This window comes from Pundamilia nyererei, unplaced genomic scaffold, assembly GCF_000239375.1.
Source record: "Pundamilia nyererei isolate P.nyererei 1_Seehausen unplaced genomic scaffold, PunNye1.0 scaffold00180, whole genome shotgun sequence".
Lineage (NCBI taxonomy): Eukaryota > Metazoa > Chordata > Actinopteri > Cichliformes > Cichlidae > Pundamilia > Pundamilia nyererei.
In genome coordinates, this window is record NW_005187581.1 from 358,969 (window position 1) to 371,038 (window position 12,070).

The 12,070-nt window shown below is 40.2% G+C and overlaps 1 protein-coding gene across 1 annotated transcript in view; it reads right to left on the reverse strand.

Moving 5' to 3' along the window:
• The window catches only part of dchs1b (dachsous cadherin-related 1b), an 83,415-nt gene that overhangs the window by 22,798 nt on the left and 48,547 nt on the right, over positions 1 to 12,070 (reverse strand). The window lies entirely within an intron of this gene.

Sequence of the window (12,070 nt, forward strand, 5' to 3'; positions counted from 1 at the left end):
AAGAGAAGAGAAGAGAAGAGAAGAGAAGAGAAGAGAAGAGAAGAGAAGAGAAGAGAAGAGAAGAGAAGAGAAGAGAAGAGAAGAGAAGAGAAGAGAAGAGTATGTGGATGTTTATGGAGTCCAGCTTATGGCTTCAAACAAGACACTAATGGATGTGAAAAAGTCAAGTGGCACACGATGGCTTTCATATCACACTGAACTATGATTCAGACTGATACACACCCCGACTTGAGAACCACTTAAATACACCTCAGAAAATTTCTCTATTTCTTTCCTCTAAACAGGTCTGCATGGCCCAACCTCAGACCCATTTGCTCATATTTACCTAACATCCTTTTTGTTTTACCACACAAACTGAAAAGCACCCACCACATAAATATACATTAACCCGTATGTGCTGACAAATTCTATTAAAACATTTATAATACCACAAAGATTTCCTTGCAAAACACAAAAAAGGAAACGGCCTGTGTTCTCTGGGGTGCTGCTTCTGACTGAAGTTCTGCACGACTCCATAACTTTGTTTGGTGGCATTTATGGTCCTTGTTAAAAGTAACATTGTTGCTCAGATGTCCAAGCCTTGAAGGTGAGCCAAGATCCAGGAGGCCTCACGACATCGCTCCCTCTCAGTAGTACAGTCGCTTCTCTTACGGTAAATCAACAACAGTAACTTACAACATCTGAAATCTTGGATTTAGGTTTTTATTTTTTTCTGACAAAGGAAGCTTGTCTAAGACACAGTATTATATAGAAAAAAAACAGCTTTTATTTTCAGACCTGGAGAACATTGGATATTTTTTGTTTAAGAATTAAGCAGTAATTTTATAAGAAAACATTTTAGAAGTTACAGCCCTGGCTAACACCTGGTCTTACCACACTCAGTGCAGCCAGCAGATTTTTGGGCTAACACTTCCTGTTCTAGTCACTGCCTACTGATGAGGACAAAAAGCTATAAGAAAAAGCTAAACCAGTGTCAGATTATAGCTGATAATTTCAAAACTTAATTATGGTGGCTGCTGTCATTCTTTTGTCTCCACACAGATCCAGAACCCAGACTACAAACAGAAAACACACAGGTTATCAAACATGGCTACAATGACCAGTCAATATACATGGTAAATGGATTGGTATTTATATAGTGCCTTTCAACTCAATTGCAGCACTCAAAGCACTTTCTACTGCAAGTCTATTTCACCAGGTCCCACACATTCATACGGTGCTTTTATCTTCACCTAAGGACTTTTATCTAACACTCACACACACACAAAACTCAAGAGTTCAGTATCTTGCTCAAGGATACAGCAACACGTGGACAGGAGGATCAATCCACCAAACTTCTGACTGGTGAACAGCCTGCTCTCCCACCTGAGCCACCACCATCCACAGCCATCAATTACAAACTTCATCATATAAACATTTCTGCATTTCTTCAGATATGTATGTTTTTGTGTTGGCACAGGATTTTCCCTCCCTGCTAGCTTCTCAAAAGTCATTTCAAATCATAAAATATGCAAGTAAAAGACACGTTCCTTATGTCTGTGCTTGTTATTTAATGACTTTGTCACACATCTGAATCTTGCATTCTGGCCCAGAACCCCACAGAGGACAGGACCACCGTAGCAGACATCCGGCTCGTCTTCCTTCCAACTCAGCAACACATGTCTTCATCATTACACTTACCTATTAGCTACAGATGAACACTACCACCTTGACTCATACTGTTTCTCATATAGGAAATTAAGACATGGTAATATTAGTAGAGCTCAATTACAGTTGCTGCATTACCATGGCGAGACAGTCGTGGATTTGAGGGGTTATACTGTGCCTCTTTTTTTGGGGCTGTGTTTACACCTAAGGGGGATTTAGATCATCGCTGGGACTTCCTATTGAGTACAATGTTGAGACTATGCTATCTTCAGGATCTAGGTTCATGTCTGAATGTTCATCATATCTTCCCAGCTGTCTGTGATGGATTAGCCACCTGTGGTCACAATATTTGGGCCATTGTCCACGTGCTTGTATATATGATGAGCCCAATTTTTTCACTAATTATAATTAAACATCCATGACCGCCCACTTGGACATGTCTATATTTACCCCAAAAGGTATGTCTCCATAAAGACAGGGCAGAGGATGTTCTACCATAAGTAGGGCAACACAGGAGGTGTAATTAAATTTGCTGGGCTTATATGACACACATGGGTTATAGTATTGAAATACTCTCTCTTTTTTTTTTAATGGACTTGGACTGGAAAAAAAACCTGCACAGGGAGTCTGGGAAGAAAAAGAAGAGCAGCACATTGATTCTCCACGCACTAAAATGTAAAAACCTAAACAGTATGGTATGGATTCTTCATGCTGGAAAAATATGCAAGACAAAAACACAAGACTGTGGTAGAAAATGGCTCGAAAGCTCACTTTCACATAAACCACGGGAGCTATAAAAGAAAGACAAAATGATTTGTGCTTTCATGCTGCTACAAACCGTATACAGTACAATGGCTGTTTTGTTCAAAAGCCAGTGTGTGACAAAAAAAAAATGCAGAGTTAAAACTTTAAGAATGGAGCACATGACAATATCTTTAAATGAGATGTGTAGCATCAAATCAACAATCCTGAAAAGACATGAGCTTACAGAGTCATCTCTGTCATCAGTCATTTTTTCCTCTGTCAATCCATCTGACAGTATGGCACCGTGTTTAGTTTAGACTGCACAGGCCGGCAGGATGGATGCCATAAGATATCAGAAATTCCCCCTCCAATTTGTTGCCATAACCTACAGCTCTTATCTCGACTTACAAAAAAAGTAGCACAGGTTTAAAGCCAATAAGGTAATCTTGTAAACACACACACTCGACATGTCTTCATAAATCACGGGGTCTGGTAGGCCAGAAAAGGGTTGCTGCCAGGGACGAATCGCTCCAACGAGGGAGCCTGCTCTGTGCTCCATGAACAGCCTGCTTCGTCTCTGCTTAACTACTCCTTATCGTACATCCTGGAGGTAAACATGTAGCTACATAGTAACACAAAAACAGACACCCGTCTGTACCTTTTAACATCTAAGTCTCTCTGTGGGTTTGTGCATATTTAAAGTCAAGTTATTAGAGAATCTGTTTTGTAAACAAAAAGTCCAAAAAGATTCATTTCCTTTTTTTGTGAAGCTCTATAGCCAGACACAGAATTAAAAAGCACATATGGTGCTCGATATGACATGAAAGGACAATAATAGTGGTTTTGCAAGTTGATCTTTTACATTTTAGTGGAGCAAAGAGAAACTAATGGCTGCCTGGAAGGTGGTAAATGCCTGAACTGTGGTTCACTTTGGCAGTAATGCTAAGTATACACAATTTGCAGTTAATGGGCTAAATCTTGCAAAACCACTAATGTGGTTACTTTCTTTGGGAACGCTGATATCACACCTGACATATGAAAAGGCAGAAATTTTTAGAGAAAAGATTGAAAAAATAAGGCAGGAATTTACTGATAGCAGCGGGTTAAGATAACATAAATCAGCCATTAGTACGAGGAACCTCATACCAGGGCTCCGTGTGCAATAAAGCCGTTTGGATGGAAATATTCAACTGAGTGAAAAAAGCAGGCAACATGGCTAAAATGTCATTTTATTGTAACTAACCTCTAGATCTTGTATGTGAAGTCCTAAATGCTTTCCTCTGAAATTCCATATTTATAACTTCCTTTCTGGCCTTTCTGGTACCAAAAGTCTTACAGAGCACTTAGCAGTGAAACACAAAATGACTTAAAAGAAACAAAAGAAACAATGCTTCACTTAAGCATCTGAATTTGAAATGCATCAAACACTGTTACACATAAAAACACAGTTTTGATTTGCCTATGGTGCAGTCCATTGACTGACTGTATATCTGTTAAAAGGCACAACTGAAGTTTGAAGTAAAAGCCTGCCGAGGGCGATGTGAAAAACAGTCGCGAAGAGCGTGCCGAGTATCAGATTCACCCAGGACTGAGGCTGGGAGCTTTTTTGTCCACAGAGAGCCATTCATCCTTGGCTGGGACAGTAGAAGAGCGATCACTCACCGGAGCATTAGCAAAGAGCCAGACCTCATCATTCATTTGCCTCACTCTTCTTCACAACTGTTCCCTTTTTTGTGTCCCTCGTCTCTCTACCTTTCCACTTAGCTTTTCTGTTATGCGCCTACTGTCACTCTAATTCTCTCTGAAAAAGACTGGATGTCTCACCAAGGGTCCACTTAGATGTCAGATACACGCCTCACGCTCTGCCATTCAGCGCAGGTCATGAGTGAAAGAGATTTATCTGTCAGTATTAGTTTGTGATGCAGAGACGGAGCGGTCTCCTGTCTGGGGTGTGGTGTAAGCTAACAGGTAATGTTTAATGATACCAGTGGGTCAAAGCCTTTTTCTTTAGAACTGCCCATACTTTACTTTCACACCTCAATAGATACAAGTATTACATCAGCTGACCCCATTTCAGGTTTTATATGCTCTTACTTCTGTACTAGATTATGCTTTTCCTCTTTTCACCTTATTTTATGTCCTTTCTTTCATTATACTCATGACTTTATACCTTTTGCCATACTCTTTTTTTTTTTGCACTCTTTTCCAACCCATCTTTTTTCATCTTCTCCAGATGTGGGCGCAGGTCCAGATAGATCCTGCTGTTCTCTGCAGTTTGTCTCTGTAAAACATCAGCTAATGTCAAAGGGAGCTTGCGCACAGCTTCTCGGACACAGCTGCGGTTCTGCCGCAACTCAGGTTCTTTTACAGCTTCTCATGAGAGAAACAGAGAGGGAGAGAGAGCATCTATAAGCTTTGATGGTAAAACCTGTAAAACACAGAGAGCTGTCCTGATCTAATCTACTTTTTTTCCCTTCTGACTAGTGCCAGGCCTGAATGTTTATAAAGCCATCATCAGTGGTTGAGTCAGACGGGCCAAGAAGAAGCCTAATATCGATGCTCTACGATGATATCACTACTACAGCTACAGTCTAACTTATTAGCTTTGGCCACCATCTCCGTGGCATTTAACTGCCACTTATTCTTAGTCATGTTTACTTATTCTCTGACAGTTTTTTCCTCGGTTACATAAAAGAAAAACTGTTGTTCTTAGGATTTTTTTTCCAATCTTCATTTTCTAGTTTGGCAAAAGTGAGATTTTATTTATTTGAAAAAAACAAACGGTTGACTGTTTACCATGACTTTCCATGGTCTTGCTCCTTTCCTCCATTAAACTTGTTTTAAGGATGTCACTGCACTGCCAGATTACAAAATTAGCTTTAATGAGTGCGAGCATATTATAGTCACTTTAAATAATGGCCCCCACAAAAAAAAACCTCTAAAATTATACCCGTGCTTAATAAAATGGAATTTTTCTTTACATGAACAGCAGTGACCATAAAAGAGCATACTGGATCTGGAGCTAGCTAGTGAGCAGAATGCATCACTGCTGGGTAATTGCACATACGCCGAAGCTGTTTGATTTAAAAGTTATTTAAAGGTTACGCCGTGTCAGATGGAGAGAAAGCATTCATTTAACTTGTGTTGCTCTTTTTCCACTCGTACATTCCTTTGCTCTCTAGTGAGCTGCATTCCTCATATTAGGCATTCTCGAGTCTCAGAATCAATCTCTGACTTGCTGTTGCCAATGAGCTAAGGCACTATGGGTACAATTAAGATATATGGAAGGGAAGGAGCGCAGGGAGGGGAAGGTGGGAGAGGGAAATGAAGGGGGGGAAATATCCTGGCAGAAGAACAAAAGGCTGGGCTAACGATAACACGAGACCTTGAAATGGGAAAGAGGAGGATTGAGGCCTCATCTCCCTTCTCCTTCAATATCTATTCCTCCCTTGACCTTTCCTTTTCTTTTATACAGTCTCGACTCTTTTCTGCCCTCTCTCTCTCTCCCTCTCTTTCACTCGTTCTTTCAGCACCCTATTACGCCAAGTACTTGTTGTCTTTCATGTGGAGTTCACGGCTGGAAATGATTAGGAACATCAAACCTCTGAAAGAAAGGGAAGGGGAGGGAGGTGAAAGAGACCGAGCAAGAGCGAGAGATTGATTTCTATATTTGGAAGAAAGAATGCTATTACTATTAATGAACATAATAAGGGGTGATGGTCACCAAAAACTCTGTTTTTCCTCTGTCTCCCACAAATGTGCATACATACTTGTATACACGCACACAGCGAGGCACATTTCTAAGATGCTCCACGCTGAAAGCTTAGCAGTAAAGTGTAGCGTGGGTAGAGCTTTAGCCTGTGGAGTTTAACATGCGGACATGTGGTGTTTGTTAGGAAGTTTATCTTTGGGATGCTTCACATGTTAAAGGACACCAGGAACGCTTTACCAGTGTTGGTTTACCAACGTGCTGTCACTCCCTGCTCATATTTAAAGCTTAGCGGCAGATGGGTCGTAGCAGAAATCTGTTGGGCGGCTCACTTCAGCACTTTGAAACAACAGAATGGTGATAGGAGTGGCCATTTGGCTTCACTGAAGTGCAATTATACATTGCTTAAAATCGTGGACAAGGCAGCGCAGCCGTAGGGTTCTGCTGACCAAAAGAGATCAAGACCACAATAAATGAAATGAGTTGAGATCGAGCATATGATCACACCACTTTGTGGACATGATTACTTCAGATTTTCTTCAACTTCTCTTTCACTTAAGCTAGAAACAAAGACTACTTACTCTGATACATAAATTATCAAAACAATCGGCAGTTAGTTCTGACTGCTCCGTTGACTATTTTTATATGAAGTTGTTTTTCCCCCTAAACACACTCAGAATATTACTTTAGATTTCGATTTTTAGTACCATATGACAACGTCAGCCATCAGAATCAAACTATCAGAACATGAGTCAAGAACAACTTCGCCATCTCTTTTCTGAAAAAAGGGTTGTGAATGGAGGTTAAAAGAGAGGTCAGCAGGAGATAAAAAGCTGTTTACAGGGATGGACAGTGATAGAGGAGCACAATGTGGGATGACATCACTGTACTGGATTCTGTGGAGTGATAAGAAACGCAGGAGATTTAGATGGTAGCGATCCTATCTTGTGCAAAGCCCTGCAATCTGGCTACTCTTGTGCAATTTTACGTGCGATGTGTACGTGTGTCTCTGTGCCTGCCTCTCCCCCTCCCTTTTTCAAAGTGAATTCGCTGGGCTCTGACTGACAGCTGGCTTTATCAGACCTATTTTTTACTTATTGTTAAATATTTATAGCCGTTTAAACCCCATCTCAGGCCTCAGTGCACCGACTCTGACTGGTGCGGCAGCTGCTAGCAAAAGACCTGCATATCTGCGAAATACCAGACATTTTATTGTGGCTAGCTGCTAACAAGAAAGCTAATGAGGAGACCGAGGTCAGATATTAAGATCAAAGAAGGAATGTTGTGTGTGCCACCCAGAGATAAAAAGTAACTTTAACTTTCAGGGATGTCACAGCCTCACACCAAAAATTCAGTAGTTAGTACCATAGAAAATATAAGAGATGGATGTAGCTAGCATGACTTTACTCACTGGTTTCTAAAATCCATTATGAAGCCACTGTCGCCATCTTGGTTGCATTTTTAGCACATTTTTATACCACAGATAATCCTTAATTGTTGTTTGACTGATTGATGTTACTAGTCATTAAATTCATTTTGGCATTAAGGTACCATAACTATGAGTTCTGGTGACATCTGTTTTAACTTGTGGTCATTCAAATGAGCTTATTATGCTTTTTCATTTTTTGTCATGTTTAAAACTGTGGACAGTGTTTTAAATAAAGAGGCTACCATATATGCAAATAACCCATGTGCGCCAAAGGTTTAGGCTTCACATAGCTCTAAACATTTGATTTCTGATGTTGTCAGGTAGAGGAGATATGCTTAAGCAGCAACCTGCTGTTAAAAAGATTCTCTGTTTGTAGATGGTGAACTGAGGGGATGCACCAATACCTGCAGTAAAGAAGAAAAATAAGGATTATTGTGAACTGTGAATCATGCAACGCTACTGTAGTGGAGCCCATGAAGAAAAACATGAAGTTTAAAATAAGCATAATCATTCCTATTTAAATGGTCCTGAGCCTGTGTACAATAGAAGCTGTATGTTCTGTAATTATCAAGAGTTTTCAATATTATAGCTGCTTTTAAGCATAATTAGGGAAATCAATATTGCACCCTTGCAAATGATCCTTATTCCGCAATCAAATTCAGACATTTGTGAACTTAATGAGGCTGAGCGCTGTTATGCTGCTGATCAACAGTGTAACTGTTCTGTTTTATCTCAAAGTTATCACACTACTGCATGAAAGTAAGTTTTTCAGGGCACCGTCTTTGATTTAAGCAGTAAGGTCTGTGATACAAAGCAACCAAAGATTGTCACTTATTGTCTTTCGGTTGCAAGTTTGCTTCAAAGATGAGAAGAAAACAGTAATTAAAAAGTAGAGCACAAAGACGGATAGGCGCTGGACCGGCTCAGATGCGGGACTGTTGTCTGAGGCTGTCTGAACTGTTGGGCTTTTGAATGAATGAAAGGATGAATGATTGAGAGTGAGCGGCTCACAGTTGCCTCAGGGACACCACTCTGGGTAATTTTAAATCCTCCAGCGATCAAAAACAGCAGTATGTGTTTAAGAGGATGCATCTGTGTTTCTGCTCCAGCCTTTGTCTCAGAATGGGAGCAGACGTGTGTGTATATATATAAATTTTGGGCATTTCAGCGGTTTATCCAATAAAACCATGACAAAGAGAAAGATCTTGGAATTTCTTTCTTTCTTTTTTTTTTTCCTGAATTGCCACACCACAGGATTTTATTTTCTTGGGTGCTGAAGTCAGTGCCTGGAATTTGAGGGTTAGCATCTGCTTGTTGATTACTGTTTCCAATTTGTATTTTATGTTCGTAGCGCATCTGCAAGGAAACAGAGAAATAGACAGAGACACGGTAATAAAATTTGGAACTAGTCATATTACCACTTTCTTTACCCCTTTAGGACATCTGCTATCATGTTAAAGTATATACACAGCAAAAAATTAAATGTATTATCAAGTGAAAACAGTATTTCGGTGCTTTGTGAGACTCAGTAAAATCAGTTGTCTGTTCTGCTGGTCATTATTTCATTGTGTGGTTTTTGCAAACTAGAAGATGTGTATTCCTATATACAGTATTTTTGTGTGCCTGTGTTTTGTGGAAAGTCGCAGTGCACAGTGAGCAGTTCTGATTAAGGCTATTGATTAGTCCATCTGTGACAGCAAAAAGAAAGCACAGAAACGAGAAGATCAATAGGTGTGACTTGATCGATCTATCATGAAGACAGCTGCTGAGGGAGTAGAAAAGGATTTAAATCTTCTCCGGAGATCTAAAAGCATTTCTAAATAAGATTCTGTCATCAACAAAGTGAAGACAAAACATCTGAAAAAAAATGTGGTACTAAGTCAGCCATGCTCTCTTGGAAGACCCATCTCCATGTTTATGTACTCCTGGTGAGCTTATCCTGACAAAGCTGATGTTTTACAGACTTAAAATAAACGTCTTTACCACCATCTTTTCATTAGTCTCAGATGTTTAGACAAACTTTTCTAATCTCGGGCCAGCAGGAAAAACTCCTGCCCTCTCAATAATACGGTTCAAGTTCATTCACAAATAGATACACACAATGACCTCTAAACACGCGACACAACGGTTCAGGTTTATCCTCGTTGATTGCACAGCTTCGCTCCACTTAACCAAAATAGTGTCTATAAGCCTCTGCAACCCTCCGCCAATTTAGTCCAGCTTCCTGGATGTGATCCTTGTGGCCACTGGACAGATTCATCGTGGCCTCATCAGTCACGTGTCAACAGTCTTTCTGCAACACTAAGGACAATGGAGGTAAATTAATTAAGACCAGATGGCAGCTAAAATAAAGCACAGTTTTGATTATGGCAACTAGATTTTAATCACAAGAGCGCCTTACCGTCAACATTCATCCATCCTAATTTGGGCTGGGCCCTGATTCAATAGTGTCATGATGAATAAAACAATTTCCCATAAGCTTTCTTTACACACTGAAAAGCTTTGTCTGGTGAGAGACATCATTACAAAAGGGTTTTTTGATTGTTTAACGCTGCATGTAACTTTGCATACATCTGACTGATTGTGAGATGAGATATTAAAAAAAACATGGCGTGTTAACATTGTAATTTTTGACCACAGTGCCACAAACTTGCAAAACACTTATTTCAAAAAGTTTTTTTTTAAATTTTAGAGCAACTTGGGAATTTTTGGATGTATCAACTGACTGTGACCACCCTATAAAAAAAATTGTGTTGTGATCTTTTGTTTGAAAAGAGAACCCAAACATGACTCACTGAAACGCCACGCACGTCTTTCCAATACTCCCCACTCTCCACCACAAAAAGAGTCAAAACAAGGCAGATAAAAATGGCTGGCCTCAAACAGCCACAGAGGTAAACTCCAAAAATCATTCATCACTGTCCCAGTGATTCCTAGTGTCACACGCCCACAGTGCCGCCTCATTGTCCCGCTTTGCCAGATGGAAGGCTTTAAAACAAAGGCTTACTACTACGCTATTTATCTATCACTATCTCCTGCCCGTGCGCTACAACTTACTTAAATCTAGCCAAACTGGAGTTAAAGGATTCTATACTGACATGTTTCCAATTCAAACTAAATTGCGGGTGTGTAAAATAAATCTGATTGAACCCAAGTCCTCCCTTCGGTGGAGCAGCAGTCTTCGAATCCAGCCTGATTTTCTTCACATAAACATTTATGTTTCAGTGTCATTTTATTTCTCAATCTGTAAACCAACACGCAGCTATGTGGGAGGTTCGCTCTAATAAGGCGGAGTGTGTTTATCATTACAAGTGAGCTGGGTTTTATTGGGGACAGACTAAACCACCTCTGTTTGCCCTCCAGGAATGGTCGCTCATAGAGCCAATGCTCATTTGACAATATTAGTTTCAGGGACGAGGGTCATTCCAAACTGTGCGCCTGTGCTCAAGTGTGCGCTAAGCGCGTCTGTCTGTGATCAAATCAGCGAGCGTCTCAAGGGTCAAAGGTGAGACAGATTTCCAGCTGCGGCTCTCTTTTTTCTCTAACCTCCAGAGACCATGTGAATTCGTGTAACAGGTCAGCCGTAATGAGACTTGAATGTGTCACTGTCAAAACAGGGGAGAGAAACACCTGTTATCTTTGTACAAAAGGGGGGAAAATGGAGACTTGATTATAGGGAATCAAATTGTGTCATATTGGGCAAAATAAGTGTGTAATCAAAAACACAGATGATGTAATTCTGTACAGTTAATCTCACTTTTATTTTTCATTTCTTTCTTTTATATTAGAGCCACACAAATCGCTCAAGAGTGCACATGCGGGTTCACTTTCCCTGAACCCCTCGTCTATGTCTGTGCTTTCTCCAAGTCGCTTCGTGTTTCCCTTGTTCTTCCTGAGGTCGGGCGGTTACTGACCTCCACCTCAGGGAGGTGATAATAGTAAAAGATAGCAGGAGCACCCCCTGAGCTTTGAGCTTACATCTGGTATTGGGTTACTCTGATGGTTGTTGACAGCAGAGAGAGATAGAAAGGGAGAGAAAATCAGAGGGTTTGTGCAAATGCTGTTGTGTGATTTTATACACAATTTTATACCAAGTCTGCATAATTTATGTAGAAATCACAATAGAGAGGAAACACGTCTGTGCACAGGGTGATGTCACGGAACTGGGGACAATAAACATTGTTTAATATTATATAAAACAGCATTTAACAAAGGTGAAATCCAGGCCAGACATCAACTAACACTCCTGTATATGACAGCCACTGTAAAAGCTCACTCATGCTCTTCCTGTCTCTCTTTCACACACACTATACGTACACCAGTATCTCTGTGCAGCCACATGCAGAAATTAATACAAATCCTTTGATTTTTTTTCCCATGTTCACATCAAGTTAAATCCTGCATGTCATGCATGATAGTAAAATTATGATTTATAAACCTTTTATAACACTTGTAGTTGCACACTACTAAAATATAAGCAATGTTCTCAGGTCTCGTAAAGGCAATCTTGGAAACAACCAACAATAGGACTTTTGGGGGGG